Source organism: Typopeltis vanoorti, chromosome 12, assembly GCF_054136105.1.
Source record: "Typopeltis vanoorti isolate ZY-2024b chromosome 12, IOZ_Tvanoo_1.0, whole genome shotgun sequence".
In the NCBI taxonomy this organism is placed as follows: Eukaryota; Metazoa; Arthropoda; class Arachnida; order Uropygi; family Thelyphonidae; genus Typopeltis; species Typopeltis vanoorti.
This window is the reverse complement of record NC_143560.1, coordinates 25,879,558-25,898,917: the sequence shown is the minus strand read 5'-3', so window position 1 is coordinate 25,898,917 and position 19,360 is coordinate 25,879,558. Positions and strand designations below refer to the sequence as shown.

Genomic DNA, 19,360 nt, shown 5'->3' with positions numbered 1-19,360 from the left:
TTTTGTCACATTAAATTGACATTCTCTCTCCTTAGCCCAGAACTCCAATCTATCCAAGTCTTCCTGAAAGATTTTGACATCTAATGCATTCAATCATATCTCCCCTTTTCCGCATATCAACTAATTTCTGCAACTCACAAATCTTCTACCTGTTCTCATAAGGTTCATTCCATAGACCTGCTATCACCTTTGTCACCCGCCTCTGGATCCTCTCCACCTCCTCCCCATCAAGAAGAAACCTTGCTATTTTGTTTTTATTACAAGAGAAACATTAATACAAAAGGATTACATAATAATATTAATTAAATGCTTGCTCTATGGGGATGTCACACAATAAAGCTGTTTATAAGTTCTTCTAAATTTAAATTATAAGCTATGTCCGCCTCTATCGATATAGTTGCTAGACCAAAGAGGCTTTCTTGGGTCATTGCTGTTCACAAATAATTTGTAATCAGTTTAAGCTTGGAAAAACTTCTTTCCTCAGTTGCTATGCTAACAGTTCCTGTTAATGTAGAGATGGCGCCTACTGCAATATGGCTGAACGAGCACGCCCCTTATTAAACACCACCGTCAGGCAGGCTGCCTCTATGCTACACCCTGTCGACAGTACTGCATGAATCATTATGCCTGTAAATAAATATGAATAATTTCTTTTACACATCACTTTTCATTTTTTGATGTCTAGTGTTAGTAATACGTATAACACTTACAGTGTTTTGTATCATATAAGACAATATTGATGTAGGTACTTACAGACATACGAATCTTGTAAACAGGTGATGTAAACTTACAGTATCGATAAATACAGTACAGTACTCTAAATGTACTTTCACTTCCTTATGATTTTGTTTAATAACATTTTCTTTTCTCTAGCTTACTTTATTGTAAGAATATAGTACAGTAAACCCTTGATTTAACGGACTTCGGATTTAATGGACAAAATTTTCGGCCCGTATGTCACAACTGAAAATTAACACCATGTTAATTTTAAAATGCTTTTAACCAGGATTTGCTTATAATTAAATTAACATTTTGGCAAATAGGCCATCATATGTTGGAAAAACACTGTAGTAATTTAGTCAACAAAAATGAGTCGCCATTCATAAAACATGTTCGACTAATGATTAGGACGTAATCACACCAATCACACTGTAATTGGTTCTTTTGTCGCGTAGCTTGACTTTCTGCGGCAGTTTTATTATACACATTTTTGTAATTTTAAGGAGTTAATTATAAAAAAACAGAATTCAAAAGTTCAAAAAAAAATTTATAGTTTTTTCAATGCAGGATTACCTAAACCAAGCACCTCAACATTGAACATTAACTTCATATTAGCTTATATCTAAAAGTGTGAAAATTGTTAAAAATTGCGTGTAAAACAATTTTTTTGTTATTACAGTGATAATATTGATAAAACTGCAGTATAATGTTACAGATATTTTTATTTTAAAAAATTCGCGATTTAACGGCCATCCCTTAGCCCCTATAGTCCATTAAATTGAGGTTTACTCTATATACACACATACATACCATATAAAATGTCCGTGCAGTTAGCCTAGTGGCTTTGCACTTCACAACCATATGCCTGGGGAAGGAGTGTCCTAGGTTCGATTCCCATCAATGACGTGAGGAGTTCAAGGATCGGATCTTCCTCAGTCATAGACAAGTTAGCCGGTCTTGGGCATGGACAGCAAGGTTTTTTCCGCCAGTTTATCTGGGGTTTCTCATCCCGCAAGCAGGCAAACTGGTCCGAGGACACACATGGATTACAGTCAGGAATACTGACCCAGTCTGATTCATCAGCCTATGCCAGTTCCGGAGCCCGGATAAAATTTGGGGGGAACTAGATGGTACCATAAACTCCCGTAAAAAGGGGGAACGCTGCATCATCACACAGAATTTATTTTATTTACCATATGAAATATATGTTAATCGACTGTTTATGTTATCGGTAAGTTTCCAGTCAACAGTAGCCAATTAGTAGTCAAGTTTTTGGGGAGTCAAAAGTTATACACATATATTCAAACAATGCTGGGGAGGGTGGGGGTCAGCACCACTTCTACATAATAGCATAATAAAAAGGAATCATAACTTCTTCCTTATATCTGCTTATGTTTCTTCAGTAACCAAATAATGCTGTAAGCTGTGACTACTTTTGCAGTATGTCCTCTGAACTTTAACTTTCAATCCATCAGTGGTCCCAAATCCTAATTAGCACCTTATACTGTGGAACCATCCCACCTTATCTGCATATGTCAGCATTCTTTTCATTATAGCATAATTTGCTGGATATAGTACGCCCACACTTGCTAGAGCTTCGCTTGGCTTTGTGCCAAGAATAGTCGATTCATGCTGAAGGGGAGAAAGAAATGAAGAATGTATGAATTGGTCGCCAATATGCAAAATCACATGCTTCATAGGTAAAATTTTCCAACTGTTATACAAGCAAAATAGTTACCACTTTAAAAACTATAATGATCATAAAAGTGAAGTTAATTTTCCGATGTGTAATAATAAATAACTCATCTCATAATACGGATTGATTACCCTATTATCGGAATGGATCCTCCTTCTGTTGATATGTGCAGAAGTGTCGTAGGGTCTCATATCTGTGGGCATACATTAACCCTTATAAACTTTCACAATGTATCTCCTGAACTTCAGTTACTAACCACCAAGATCTCCAGATCACTTACCTCCTCCACTGCTTGAAGCAAGATTTTTCCAATATGGTAAATTTCATTCCATCTTTCTCTGACTTTACACTTAACAACAAAGAAATGACATCTCCATTTTTTTAGCCCAAAGCACCAACCTGTTCAAATCCTCTTGTAACAACACATCAGAACTTCCTGACATTGCTCTTCTTAATTTAGCATCATTGAGCAATCAACTGAATATCTCCTTTCACGTTGTGAACTATATAAGTCAGGGCTGTCCAAAACACAGCCCACGGTGTGATTCTGTGCAGCCCACCTTTGAGTTTTGATTTTCATGAGCAAAAAAGAAATAACAATTTGAATCAAATGCATATTAGATATTTTAATTCTATCACTAATCGATAATTTCGATGTTGGTAATTTTATTTGGTGTTTTTGCATCACTACATACCCACATGTTTTTCAAATATTAGATGTATCAAAGAAGCGTTCTTACACTTTTTTTTCATACTAACAGAAGTGAAAAAGGAGAAGATTTTTTTAAATTACTACCAATAGAGAAGTACCTGAAATTGAAGAACTTTGGACTCAAGATGTGCTCAATGCTCGGGAGCACACATCTTTGCGAAAGCACTTTTTCAACGATGAAATTCATTAAATCAAAGTACAGATGTTCATTGACTGATAATTCTCGTGCAAATTTACTGTGATTGGCAACTACAAGCATCAAAATTGATACAGGTACTTTGGTAAATGAAGCCGAACTACCACAGAGCCTCGTTAAAATGAAATAAACAATTATTGTTCCTTGTCTACTGTTTCAATAAAAACTTTTATAAGCACCATGACTTTTCTTTCTTATGAAATTTTCGAAGTGCTTACTAAACCTAACTAATAGTAGGACTCTCCAAGAATTTAATATATGTAATGTATTTATTATTCTGGATGCAGCCCTCAGATAAATCTCTTTTTTTTAATGCAGCCTGCGGATTACCTAAGGTAGGACAGCCCTGATATAAGTGATAAGTTAAACAACGGTGGCCTCAGAACAGAACCCTGTGATATCCCCCTCCCCACTTGTCAACTTCCTTTTCCAAGACACTATGTTGTAGTAGCACTACCATACTCATTGGCTCCTATCATTCAACCATCCCTGCAAGCAAACTACCAAATGACCATCCATCACAATCCTATTCAATATCAACAGTAGCTTATCATATGGTGCCCAAATGCTTTAACAAAATCCCAATAAATCATGGTATAAGCATCTGCTCTGTCCACTATATTAGTCACCCCATTATAAAATGTAACCAAGTTACTAGAGTATGATTACCCTCCTTAAGAGACCCCATACTGCTCTTTCAAAAGATTTCAATTCTCAATCAATGCAGGTTTGTATTCTGTCTATAACCAGCCTTTTTAACACATAGTGCCACTGCATAAGGGAGAATCCAAGTCAGCTGTCAAACTGCAGGCTGCCATCTATATCATGTTTAGTTCACATGGATCATCTTCAAGGCTTGTACGACCATGTTTAAACTCGGCAGCCCATTTCTTAATTGTCGAAAATGAAGGAGTGCCCATAAACTTTTATGAACTTTGAATGAATTTCTTTTGGAAACCTTCTTTTACAAAGAATTTTATAACTGCATGATACTCAATTTTATCCATTTCAAGGGATACAGACAACACTTTTGCTTCAGACAGCTGCATAAAAACAAACTACTTGATAGAATAACTTGCAATTTCACATGGATGCTTATGACAGATGTACCAACTTAGAAAAAAAAAATCTTGCTAATAGTGTTGCCAACTATGGTCGAGGCCAAGAACTTTTCAGATCACCCTCGTCTTTTTCCTTCTTTCCATTCTTGTGGGTCCACTGATGTTGCAAAACTTCTGTTGAACAACCAAGTCAGGATCTGCCAACTCATTTTCACATTCCTGTAATATTATTATTATTTTTATTTGACACCTCCAGGGAGTCCAAAGACTCATTGAGGGAGAGTGTGCCAACAGCATCGAATGATTGGTTCCCTTCCAACTACTAACCGCGCTCAAACTTACTTAACTGAGCCATTAGTAGCAGAGGCTCTACCAATCGGCCAACCTTTGCCGTCCAAGGTCAAATTACCATCATCAGGAAAGAGAACAATATACGTAGTGATATCCCATTTAATCCCACAGGCCATATTATTCTAAACACTTCCTAAACTATTAATCTTCTGTCCTCCTTCCTATTGCTATTCAACACCATTCTTTACCCTACTACATGAAATACACTAATGAAATACTCACTGAACATTTCCAGTATATCTTCAGCAGATGTCACATGTTCCATCTCCAGCAACTAAAGTCAATCTTACATGTTCACCCTTTCTTCCACTAGCAACATAACTGTAGAATTCTCTAGAGCTTTGCTTTACCTTTTCAGCCAATCTCTTTTCATATGCTAATTTTCCTTACTATACGTCACCTTCCTAGCCTGCATGCTGCTGAGGGACACCCTGCTCTTTGTGCATCCTCCATGATGTTCTCTTTTTTCAGAAGCTCCGAATAATTCCATGATTGATCCCTTTCACTCCTACTTTGGCATTCCCAAGGCTAAGAGGATTAATAATCAAACAATGCATTAAGTAACTGAATAAAATAGCTAGCTGCACGCCATATGCCAACCAAACATATGTCAAATTAGCAACCCTCATCTGTTTACCTGAGGACAAATTCCATCTTTTATCACACCCTGGAGTGTATGAAGTGCCTTGCATCTGTGAACTGTCTTAGTATGGACAGAAAGGAAGATATGTTGACATCTGCCTAGGAGGACATAATATTATTACACAGTATTAATCAAAGAAAAGGAAAGTGCTATAATGAAGTTAGCCTGGTGGTAAAGCTTATAAGTTGACTATTCATAACTGCTTTTTTATAAAGCAAATTCCAACATAAACTAATATTGATTAAAATAAATTTAATTAATACTTCCAATATTTTGGCAGTATTTGGCAAGGTCAAATTACCATCATCAGGAAAGAGAACAATATGATATGCATGCAGATAAGGTAAATGAGGCTGAAGAATGGCAACCAAAAATAAGCCTCAAGTCCAAAATAGTGACTCCCTAGCAGGATAAAATCTATCATTGGCTATTGGGCTGGAGTAGGATGAGTTCTTCCCAAATTCAAGGCAGTTTCATGCAACCAAATTTGCTAAGATTTGAATAGTTTCTTAAGGCTGAAGAGGATTCAAGAAATATTCCCTCTCATACTTAAATTTGCTGCAGTGGAGTACAGTGGCCTTCTTGCAGAGAATCCTGTGGTAGGTGTCAAAAGTATGGCGTGCAAAGTTATAAATGGCTGTTATTGGCAGAAATGGAGTCCTTGTTTTCACCAATTCTGACATAGCTATCCTGTCTGTTTGGTCATAGTAGGTTGGTTTATAGCTACAAAAGACCTGATAACAGCTGCTAGGTCTAGAGACTGTGGCTGGTCTTTAGTGGAGCAGATAAAAAAATATCAATCTTTATATAGTCTGCAAGTAGTTGAAAAGTTATTTTTTTTTATTTTTAGGATTTTTGCTAGTTTTTCAGATTGTGCCCTGGATATCCTTTCAGATGTCTACAATGCTTCAGCAGCCAAAGAATTTCAAAAATATAAGGAGTTGCACCAACAAGTTTCATAACATTTTAAAAAACTGCTTTCCAACCTCAGTGACCTCAAGAAAACATTGTAGTAAACTTACTGTCTTCCACCCTCAAGCATAAATAATCATTGCACTTGCACCTATAAAAATCCATGATTAAGAAATTATGATTCAGAGTGAATGAAGGATTCTCAGCCTTCCTGTCCATATTGCTAAAAACATCAGACTAAATGTAGTGTACTGACACAAGCAAGACCACCAAATAAATAAAAGTAACTTCTCCCACAAGGAATGAAGCACTACAGGAAATGAAGAGCAATCAAATAGTAATTATGAAAGCTGATAAGGAGAATGCTACTGAACTACCACAATTACATTAAAACGCCTCTTTGCTTAAAGATTGCTCAACCTACCCACTCTATAAATACCAATAAACAGATCACATCACTTCACAGGGCTCCTTAAAAAGGTCACTTCCTGGTCTGATGAAATTACTAATAAACTAAAACCATACAATTCTAGATCTCCACCCCCTCCCCTCCAGATATATGGGCTACCAAAAACCCATAAATGAAATGTGCCATTATACCCAATCACCCACATACAAATTAGGCAAACATCTGGTCATAGTGCTCTCCCAGTATACTGGCAACATCCCTCCACACAAAAAAACTTAGCCCACTTTAAAGTCAGTAAAAAACCTTATGCTCTGACACCTCAGTTCATTCACCAATGTCACACAACAATAGTCCCCTTCCTATTTATAGAAAATCCACATATTGCTAGATATGTTCACCAACAGTCACTTCACCCCTCCCAACAACATGGGATTATTAAAACCCTAGGGCTTTCTCAAAGTGTGGTACGCAGACCCCCAGAGGTCCGTGGCAATTTTCGACTATGCATCATTAACGCATGGAATAAAATTTAAGTTTGAGATCGTAATATGTTCCTATCGTATCACTGAATAAGGTACAGAGACATCTGCAGGCTGTGTAATATGTTTCTCAACAAACAGTGCAATTAGAGACAACTGGGTAAAAACGGAACTAATGAATCGCATGACCCCTACCACATAAAATGCTGTATAGTAGACAATCAAAACCATATGGTGCACCGGCAACATATGGTTTTGTTTGAGTGAACGTGTTAAAACTAAGAAATATATATTGAATGTGTTTCAGATATTATATACGGAATTCGGTTGAAGAGAATTAGCATTTCAACTGAACTGTCAGCTTGCTTTTGTCAATTAGTAGTGCGATCTTTTGTTAATACTGCACCAATCATATGGACGTCTTCATAGCTGCTTTATCTCTACTGGCCTACTTTTGCTGTCTGTTTCGAGTTCTGCTTTCACTAGCCATTTATTGAAGGAATGTTCGTTAAATACGGTAATTTTTTTTTAGCTTTCAAATTCTTAAGTATGGATCACTGGTTAAAGACTGGATTTTTAAAATGTGCAAAAGAGAGGAACATAGTAGATACAAGTAGCTGTCAGCAACAAGAAAATGTTGATATTGTATCTGGATCAAGTGAAATTGATAAGTGTGTGCATCTGACATCTCTAAAGAACCAACTAGGAAGAAGATGAGAAAACTTCGTAAGTACGATATAAATTACTTGAAATGTGGATTTTCACGGACGGGAAATGAAGAGGAACCTATTCCATTGTGTGTAATTTGCAGTGAAACTTTAAAAAATGAAAGCATGAAACCATGTAATTTAAATCGCCATTTTGAATCGAAACATAGGACAAACCTGTCGAATTTTTTCAAAATAAACTAAAAAATTTAAAAGAATCTCAAAAAGTGATGTCGATCGTGTCAGGAGGTGAAAACATGAAGGCTTTAGAAGCTTCATATCGTGTGTCACTATTAATAGCAAAAAGTGGTGCAGCGGAAACAATTGGTGAAACTTTGGTCAAGCCTGCAGCAAAAATAATAGCAGAAATTATGATCGGAGATAATGCAAAAAGATCTTTTAATAGGATTTGTCTTTCAAATAGTACCATTCATCAAAGAATCACTGAAATGGCTGAAAATATAAAACAAACATTGTTATTCGATATACGTAAGAGTCGTTATTATGCGTTGCAGGTAGATGAATCCACCGACATTACAAATTTTGCAAATCTTCTAGTGTTCATTAGGTACGAAAAAAATCAAAAAATTCATGACGACCTTTTATATTGCCAACCCTTGCCAGAACATACAACAGGAGAAGAAATATTCAACAGCATAAATACCTTTATGCATCAAAACAAGCTTGATTGGAAAAGTTGTGTTGGAATAAGCACGAATGGAGTGAAATCCATGGTTGGATCTAAAAAAGGGCTTGTTTCAAGGATTCAAGCTGTTGCACCAAATGCAAAATCGACACACTGCTGCATACACAGGGAGGCTTTGGCTACACATATGATGTCTACAGACCTAAGAAAAGTTCTTGATGAAGCTGTAAAAATCATAAATTATATTAAAGGCCGTCATTTAAATGCCAGACTTTTCTCTCAACTTTGCAAAGAAATGGGAAGCAACTATACACAACTTCTTTTCCATTCCGATGTTTGTTGGCTTTCTCATGGAAAAGTTCTTACTCGTTTATTTGAACTTCGGAATGAACTACAAGTTTTTCTTGATGAAAAGTTTGAATTGAAAAAGTATTTACATAATTGGAAATGGCTCAGTCAGTTAGCATACCTGGCAGATATATTTACTGTATTAAATAGTCTTAATTTATCTTTACAAGGCAAGGAAATTTATATATTTCATATCCAAGATAAAGTGAATGCCACGTTGGCAAAAATGAAGTTATGGCAAAAGCGGGTTGGTAATGAAAAATTTGACGCGTTTCCATCACTTCATGAATTGCTTGCAAGTTCAAATGAACAAATTGACGATGATGTGAAAATTACTATCATGCAGCATTTAAAAAGCTTACAAATGAATCTAGAAAAGTATTTCCCTGAATTGGACATTAATATTGAGTGGATAAGATACCCTTTCAATAAAAACAAATTTATGCCAAAGGATCTATCGTCAATAGAAGAACAACAACTTTTAGAACTAGCTTCTGATGGTTTCCTAAAAAATAAATACAGTGAGAATACGTAATCATCATTTTGGCTACAAATACAGAATGAATTTCCTGAATTAACAGATAAAGCTCTAAGGTTCATTTTTCTATTTCCAAGTTCATATCTGTGCGAAGTTGGATTTTCGGCCCTTGTAGATATTAAGATGAAGAAGAGGAATCGCATTATAGATGTCGAACAGCATCTGAGATTGAAATTAACAACTATAGAGCCAAATTTTGCTGAAATTTTATCTCACCATAAGCAATTTCACTCCTCTCATTGATGATAAATTATTTCAAGTAAGTAAAACTTTATAGTATTTTTATAAAGTTTGTTCTGTTAAAAATAAATCGCATTTTTTGTTTACATGAACATATAAATTCAAATAAAATAGATATTTAATTTTTTTAATATTTTAAATTAATTTATTAATTTTAATTTATTCATTTTAATTAATTTTTAATTAATTAATTTATGAATTAATTAATTAGGGGTAATTGGTAATAATGAAAATTTAAGAAGGGGTCCGCAGATATCTGAAGTTTGAGAAATACTGCCCTAGGGCAAATTAATTTGTTCTGATAACAGTGCCTTCACTATTGAATCTGACCACATTCACAAAACCTTCTAAGCTATTGGTTACAATCTCCAAAATATCCAAAAATTATTAAAACCCAAAACCAAACATCCTCTTCCCCCTGGAACAGAAACTACCATTCTATATATCCAGGGCACATCTGAAAAACTAGAAAAATAGCTAAAAATATATAACCTTATAACTACTTATCAAATAAAAAAAAATTGGCATCCCTTATCCACCCACCAAAGATGAGCCATAGTCCCTAGACCTGCCAGGTGTTTACAAATTTACCAGGATCCTAGGCAGTCTAGACTATACTACTATGGCCAAAAAGACAAGACAGCCAACATCAGAATCACTGAACAAAAGGACTACATCTGTTTCCACCACAGGATATGCTAGAAGAGCAAATTTAAGTATGAGAGAGAACTATTCCTTGAATCTGCTTCAGCCTTAAGAAATTACCTAAACCTCAACATATGGAGTTGCGTGAAACTGCCCTGAATTTGGGAAGCACTCATCCTCCATACTTCAGCCCAACAGCCAAGAACACCTATTTTAGTCCTATAGGGGAGGACACTATTTAAGATTTTGGGCTTACTTTTGGCTACCATGCTTCAGCCTCATTTACCCAGTGTAGTGCCTGCATGTTCATATCATACTGTACTGTGTTTCCTGATGACAATTTAACTGTCCACACTGTAATTTCTTAAAAAATATATAGTTACAAAGAAGTTTTTACAAGTTGGTAAGACTGTTTTTGGAATCAGCAATGAGATACTCCCCAAATCACAACAAGTATGGTTGTATTAATTTACCAAAAATCTGGCCAGTAATCTTAAGCCAAACTCCAACTTAAACCTATAAGCTTCTTTTTCGCCAACAGCAGAGACATTGAATTACAAGTTTACAATCATCCTTTCAGATATTTAGGCTCAGTGGCCTGTTTTAGTTTCTTTCCATCTTTTCTTTGGTCATCCTAGACTTCCGTATCCTCCAAATGGGTAGTATCGGAGTATTTTTTCAGTAGTCTTGAACTGTTCATTCTTTTATGGTCAATCCACTTCTTTTGGTATTCACATACTTTGTCTAATACTGAGTTTATTTTTAGTTCTTTACTTATTTCTGTGCTTCTTTTGTCCCAACAGCAGAGACATTGAATTACAAGTTTAATTGAATCATCCTTTCAGGTATTTAGGCTCAGTGGCCTGTTCTGGTTTCTTTCCATCTTTTCCTTGGTCATCCTAGACTTCCATATCCTCCAAATGGGTGGTATCGGAGTATTTTTTTAATAGTCTTGAACTGTTCATTCTTTCATGATCAATCCACTTCTTTTGGTATTCATATACTTTGTCTAATACTGAGTTTATTTTTAGTTCTTTACTTATTTCTGTGCTTCTTTTGTCCCAGAAAGAGAGAGTACAGCCTGCTGTCTTTCAGAGGAATTTCATTTCTCCAGTTTCCATTCATTTTTCTTCTGCAGTTTTTATGGTCCATAATTCACTTCCATACAGTAGAGGTCTTGCCAAAACTTTATAAACTCTTATTCTTGGTTAGGTTTGAAAATATCATCGATCATTCCTGTTATCTTTAGAAAATTTGAAATTTTGATGTCAATGTCAGCTTCTTTTGTGTGCAAGTTTTCATGTTCCCACTAATAACCGATTGTTAGTGCTTATGTACTGTGAAAACTATTTGTGCTCCACAGATGCTGGGTATAAAAACTAGCTAAATAAATATCCAATTTTTTTTTGTTCCCTTGAATTAAGCCACTGAATAATCTTCTTCTCTTTCATTTCATCTACTTCTATAATCTGAACTGGCTTTCTAATGAAATGCATTTCAAGTACTTCAAACTATTCAAAAAAGAATATCAGCAGGCTTCTTTTAATTTCTAATCTCTCACACAAAGCACATATAGTATGTGTCCTGCTACCTCTTATGGATGAGATTGCTATATAGGGGACTCCTTAATAAATAATGATATCCCTTAGAGTTAGTGCCTGAATTTGGCATCTGACCATGCCAAATTCAGGCACTAACTAGCTTCTACAAGTAGCTCTTCACTACCATTCCAAAGATACTAACTGGCATATAATTCACTGCACTGGTGCATCTAGGCACCATCCCACTCACCGGAGATAATGACTGACAGTGTCAAACATCAGGACTTACTTATGCTTGAGTCCCAACAGCTGCACAATTCCCAACATGGAAGTTAGTTACTCAAATGCCAAAAGCATTAGCAGTTCTCACTCATAAAAATACATCATTCCCAATCATGAAATGTTTAAATTATCATGCACCACTAGACCACAGGTAGATTAAAGGTTATATAATCTGGAAACTTTGCTCTGAGAGACCAAACAACTTTTTTTTTTTTAAAACTACTTCAGGTTTCCAATAAGCAAGGCGACATCTCTCACACGGTGCAGTGACAATCATCCATGACCATAATTGCATCAGATTTTTCAATATTGATAATGCCACCAGATCTCACCACTGCTAAAATAATAAGGAGCAAATTAACAAGTAGGGATAAGGAGGTGGTTGCACCACTAATCAGAGGGCATTGGTCAGAAAGGTGTGATGAGTATATTTTTTGCATGGAGAATGGTGGGCAAGTGAATGAAATGCATTGCGAATGCAGAAAGTATATATAAGTTTAAGGTTCAATATGACAGATATACTGTTAGTCAAAAGAGTATTCTGTGATGAGTCTGCCAACTCCATGATAGTTGCTGTAAATAATAAAAATCTACTAAAAACTATTCTATCAATCATTTTTCTGTTTATTTACCACATGCCAATAAACTCAGAAACTGTATGTTAATGAAATCATTAGGTTTTTTTTTTGTTTTGTTTTGTTTACTAAGCTAACTTTCTCTAATAATTCGTGTGTTAAGGTTTAAATGCTGTGAGAAATTCATGTTAGAGGCTTAATGGAATAAAACAGCACTGAAAATGGATTAAAAATATTATTTAAGTCTTCAATATTTCGTCTCAGTCAGTGAGACATTGTCAGGGAGTATAATATGAGGCTTGTTACACACACACAAAGGCAACACAAAACTAAGTGAAACACCTGGATGAAAAACTAGGAGTCCTAACTAGGCGGAGGTGCCCTCTGTGGGCACCTAAGATATAAACTGGGATCTCAAAGTATGAGTGTTTCCCATATTTTGGGAAGTTTAATGCAACCATATTATTTAAATTAGGCCGATTTCTAAGAGCAGCTGCAAATTCCAAAATTTAAAATTTCTCTTTTAACTTTACTGTGGTGGAGCATGGTGATCTTCTTCAAACCAATTCTGTGAGTCATATCTAAAGCATGGTCCGCAATGCCTGATTGATCACAGTCATGACTGCAAATGTATTTTGTGTGTTTTTACATACAGATGTTGACTGATCTTCCTGTCTGTCCAACAGGAGAGGAGGGAGAGCTGATCTTTAGTGGGGCTTGAAAGCTATGCAGAGATTATCTTTCTTTAAGACTCTGGATATTTTATCTGAAGTGTTTCGGACATGGTAGGAGATGATAGCATTAATAAAATGTTTCTGAAGAGAAGGTCAAGGATTGGAAGAAGGATTTATTATTATATTTTTTATACTATGAAAACTGTAGCCATTAGATAAGGTTTTGGTGTATGTGATCAAGTTCTGCTATAAGAGAGAGGACTCATTAGAACAAAGGTTATGGGTTCTATTGGTTGGTTTTTTGAATGATACCATACTGTTGAGGGGGAGGGGATGGGAAAGTTTATGAATGTATCTGCTTGTGTGGGTGGGCTTCCCATATACTGAAAAGGACAAGTTACCATTAGGTAAGCATGTTACCAAGGTGTCTATAGAAAGGCTAAATTATTATTAGTTTTTCTTTCTTTTTCTTTATTTTTTTCTATGGTAAACTGGATTCTAGGGTGAAGACTATTCAGGTGAGAAAGGAAAGAGTCTAATGTGTCTGGGCCATGAGGTCAAATTGAGAACACATCATCCACATATCTTAACCAGATAAAAGGTTTGAGAGGGGCTGAGTCAAGAATTTGTTTTTCAAAATATTCCATAAAAAATTAGTGGAGGTGAGAGGAGAGAACCCATAGAGGTACCGTCTATCTGTTCCTAAATTTTGTGCTTCCAAGAGGCATGTTACTAAGGTATCTATAGAAAGGCTAAATTATTATTAATTTCTTTTTCTATGGTAAACTGGATTTTAGAGTGAAGACTATTCAGGTGAGAAAGTAAAGAGTAATGTGTTTGGGCCATGAGGCCAAATGGAGAACACATCATCCACATATCTTAACCACAATATCCAGAATGGATAGCAAAGGAAAACAGATCAGTAATATCAGGAGGAAAAACTTTCATCCTGATATTCCTCCTTAAATGACACTTATTAAGGTATCATTTAAGGGAATATTGGTGAACAGTAAGGAAATATCAAAACTAACCAAAATATCTGTACAGTTGACCCTTGAACAACAAGCGTTTGAACTGCACAATTCTACTTATACATGGATTTTTTTTCAATCAATATACTGAAAAATTTTTGGAGAGTTGTGGAAATTCGAAAAAACTCACAGATGAACCATGTAGCGTAGAAATATTTAACAAACAATTTAAGAAAAGTTAGGTATGTAATGAATGCATAAAATAGATGTAGATACTAGTCTATTTTATCATTTACTATCATTAAATATACACGAATCTATTATAAAAAGTTAAAATTCATCAAAACTTATGCACACAAGCACTTATACAGACTGTACATGGCGCCATTTGCAGTCAAGAGAAATGTAAGCAAATGTAAAGGTGCAGTATTAAATCATAACTGCATAAAATTAACTGTGTTATTAATTAGTTACAATTAATTAGCATAAAATAAAAATTTTATGATTTATAAAAAAAAAATTTATTTTATGCTAATTAATTGTAACTAATTAATAACACAGTTATTAATTAGTTACATGGTACAACATGACAAAATTTCATGCCAGCTGGGGCGTGGCCCGGTTAAACAAGGCCCCCGTTGTTTTCGCCAGGGAACCAGGGCGAACATCGAAAAGTCAGCTACTGGAACAAATCTGAAAACAAACCCCAACTCAACATCACCAGAGTTAAAGATCGGTACTATCAACGTAAGAAGCCTGAATGGCAAAGAAATGGAGCTAGCTGAGGAATTAGATAAGTACCAGATTGACATAATCGGGGTGACTGAAACAAAAAAGACCAAAACTGGTGAGATCTTCCTGAGCAATAAATACAAAATGTTATATTCAGGCAATGAAAATCAAGGAAAAGAAGGAGTAGCCATAGTATTCAACACAAAATACGAGGCTAATCTTCTTGAATGGCAGTCAGTCTCAAGTAGAGTAATGTGGGCAAATATGAGAATGGGGAACTGGACAATGAGACTTATTTGTGCCTATGGTCCCACAGAAGGTTCTACTAAGGTAGAAGTGGAGGAATTTTTTGACGCTTTAGAAAAAGCAACTGACACAATGAAAAAGGAAAAGTTGGTCCTTGTTGGGGATCTAAATAGCAGAGTAGGAAATGATTGTGAGACATACAAAAATATTTTGGGAAAATTTGGAGAAAAGAGCAAAGCTAATAATAATGGCAAATATCTGTTGGATTTCTGCTCAGGACATGGACTGGTTATTACTAACACCATGTTCCAACATAAAAATGTGCACAAATTCACATGGAGAGAAGAGGCAAGGAATAAGAAAAGCCTCATTGAATATGTTATTGTTGATAGTGATGTTTTCTCCCTGGTGCAGGACACCAGAGTGTACAGAGGATTTGAAATTGGAAGTGATCACTATTTAGTCTTGAGCAGGATAAAATTGAATTTCATATTGAAAAGAATAACATGTAAGAAAGTTTTAAAGCGAATAAAAGTTGAGCAGCTCTCAGATGTGAACTGTAGACTAAAATACACAAAGATTATTGAAAAGAAAATGAAAGAATTTGAGAACAGGAATCAAACCTTGGAGATTCAGTGGCAAACTCTGAAGAAAACATTGATTGATTCTGCCAGAGAGGCATGTGGTGAGGTTGTGTGCAAGGATAAAAAAATCAGAACTCCCCGGTGGACACAGGAAGTTAAAGAGGCAGTGAAGGAAAAGAAGAAAGCATATCAAAAGTTCCTGGCAAATAAGTCAGATTTTACTCCTACAGAATACAGAGACAAATGTAAGAAAGCTAAACAGTGTGTAAAACTAGCTAAACAAAAGTCATGGGAGGACTTTGGCAAGAATACAGAAAATAAATATCAAGAAGGTGGCAAAATATTCTGGAGGTTGTTGAAGAAGCTTAGGAATGGAGGAAAGAGTGCTGTAAAAGGAGTTAGAGATGATAAAGGTGACATGAAAACAGGAGAAAAAGATATCCTTGAAGTATGGAGTAATTACTTTGAAAAACTGCTAAGTGAAACAAGCAGTGATGACAGCACAGTGATAAAAAACACTGACCAGGCATGCAGTCAGGAATACATATCCATACTTGAAGTAGAAAAAGCCATCAAAGGCTTGAAATGTGGAAAGGCAGCAGGAGTAGATGACATTTGACCAGAAATGCTGAAGTATGGTGGTATAAAAGTCTTACAGTGGCTGCACTGCATAGTTCAGAAAGCCTGGACAGAGGGACGAATTCCCGATGATTGGAGTAGAGCTCTCATAGTACCCATATATAAAAAAGGAAATAAAACTGAATGTGAGAATTACAGAGGTATTTCCCTACTGAGTGTTCCTGGCAAGATCTATGCAAGTATACTTGAGAAACGGTTGAGAAGAATTGTGGAAGAAAAGCTTGGTGAAGAACAAGCTGGATTTAGGCCAAGTAGAGGCTGTCAGGATCAGATCTTCACTTTATGACAAATAGTCGAGAAAGCATGGGAATATAACAAAGATCTGTATTTAAGTTTTGTCGATTTGGAAAAGGCATATGACAAGGTACCAAGAGAGAAGCTATTCAATAAGCTGCAGTTATATGGTGTCAATGGGACATTATATCAAGCAATACTTAGTCTTTATTTGAGTTGTAAGTCAGCAGTTAGAATTGAAGGAAGTACAGGAAGATGGTTTAATGTACATTATCCCCTCTGTTATTCATTATCTATATGGATCACATTCTGAAGGAAAGTGGTATTAAACCTGATATCAAAATTGGAGATGTTAATGTCAGCTCTTTGCTTTATGCGGATGATGTTATACTTCTAAATAAATCCGCTACAAGTCTGCAAGATTCTCTGACTAAATTGAATAGCTGTTGTAATAGATATGGTATGAAGGTCAGCAATAAAAAGACAAAGACAATGAAAATAGGCAGAATCATTGAAAATGTCAACTGTGTTGTGAATGGAGAACCTGTGGAACAAGTAAAACATTTCAGCTACTTAGGCACAATTTTTACTGAAGATGGTAAATTAAATATAGAAATAGACAACAGAATCAGCAAAGCTGGTATGGTAGGAAGTCAATTGAATAAATTCATATGGAATAAGAGAGAAATTAGTCGGAACACTAAATTAGCTGTATACAAGACAGTGTTCAAACCAGTTTTAACTTATGGATCTGAGAGCTGGGTCAGAAGTAAAACAGTTGACCAAAGACTAGAGACCACAGATATGAGAGTCCTGAGAAAGATTAGAGGCGTGAACAGATGGCATCGATGGCAATATCATATTAAAAACGAGGATATTTGGAAAGAACTTGACATTGTCAGCATCCAGGAATGCATTAGCAGAGCTAATCTCAGGTGGTATGGTCACTTAAATAGAATGGGAGAGGAAAGATTAGCAAAACAAGTGTTCTCTGCCATGTTGGCAGGAAAACGACCCAAAGGAAGACCAAGATATAGGTGGATTGATATGGTACAAAGTGCCTTAGATGATAGAAATATAAGATCTGATAATGTTGGAGTCTTGACAAGTAACAGACTGATTTGGAGGAAAATTGTAGATAACAAGTTAGTAATGATGTAATTTTTTCATGTAGTACTGTCATATCCTGTACACCCCTTGAGGGTACATGACAGGAATTTGATGATGATGATGATGATTTATTCATTAGTGTATAGGCTAGGCTACCGTAAAGCAATCATATTGCTGCTGCTTTTCTTATCAATGCATGAATCATTATACCTATAAATAAACGTGAATTTCTTTTTTACATTACCTTTTCATTTTTGATGTCTAGTTTCAGTAATAAGTATAACATCTACAGTGTTATAATTGAATTATATTTTGTCTTATATAATTGAATTATATAAGACAATATTGATGTATTTAGTTACTGACAGTCAGATGATTCATCTGGTATATGGATAAACTTATGGTATTGATAAATACAGTACTGTAAATGTATTTTCTCTTCCTTATGATTTTCTTAATAACATTTTCTTTTTTCTAGCTTACTTTATTGTAAGAATACAGTATATAATACATATAGCACACAAAATATGTGTGAATTGACTGTTTATGTTATCAGTAAGGCTTCCGATCAAGAGTTGGCTATTCTATTCCCTCAGCCATAAGGCTGGTTGGGGTAGCTATATGCCACCATACTATGGAAATGATTATGAGCAAGGTGGTTTCCCATTGCCTTCCTTGTCATGCTATATCCTATGACTGTACCCTGTATGTTCATAGAACCGGTTTGCCTGTTTGCAGGATGAAAAACCCCAAATAAACTGGTGGAAAAAACCCTGTTGTCCATGCCCAAGACAGGCTAACTTGGCTATGGCTGAAGAAGTTCCTCACGTCATTGATGGGAATCAAACCTAGGACACTCCTTCCCCAAGCGTATGGTTGTGAAGGCTATTAATAGTTAAGTTTTTGGAGAGTCAAAAGTTATACGCAGATTTTGGGCTGCACGAGGGGGGGGGGTCAATTCTTCTAACATCTGCGTTGTTCAAGGGTCAACTGTATGAATGTTCAAGGGTCAATTGTATGAAAATTAAATTCTCAATAGAAGTTTTAAAATGGATCAAGTTTTTTTTTATATAGGAGGTGATGAGATTGCTAACTGTTTTCTAATTTACAGCATGGGAATTTGTAGCATCTAATATAGGTCTTAGAGGGAGAATTGGGTTGGTGTATTTTTGGAAATCCTTAAATCCATGGGATGGGGGAGAGACTACTGAAGACTGAGTTTTTTTGCGATTTTAGGAGGCCACAAAAATCTTTTTTGAGCAGACTTTTCAATTTTTTGATCTGAGATTTACATTCATAATAATATATTCATAAAATTCACTTACATTCATAATATATATTCATAAATGTCCATATGTGGAGCAGCCTCTGAGAATGATGTCTTTTTTTTTATATTGTATTTGCTGGTAAAATGTTCCTATTTATGTTCTTGAAACTCTAGATTTTTCTTTCAACCTTTGCCATTTCAA

At 35.5% G+C, this 19,360-nt stretch overlaps 1 protein-coding gene across 5 annotated transcripts in view; it reads right to left on the bottom strand.

Moving 5' to 3' along the window:
- LOC150100640 (DCC-interacting protein 13-alpha-like) overlaps window positions 1-19,360 on the bottom strand; it is a 408,578-nt gene that overhangs the window by 362,520 nt on the left and 26,698 nt on the right. The gene's annotated exons all lie outside the window — the stretch shown is intronic.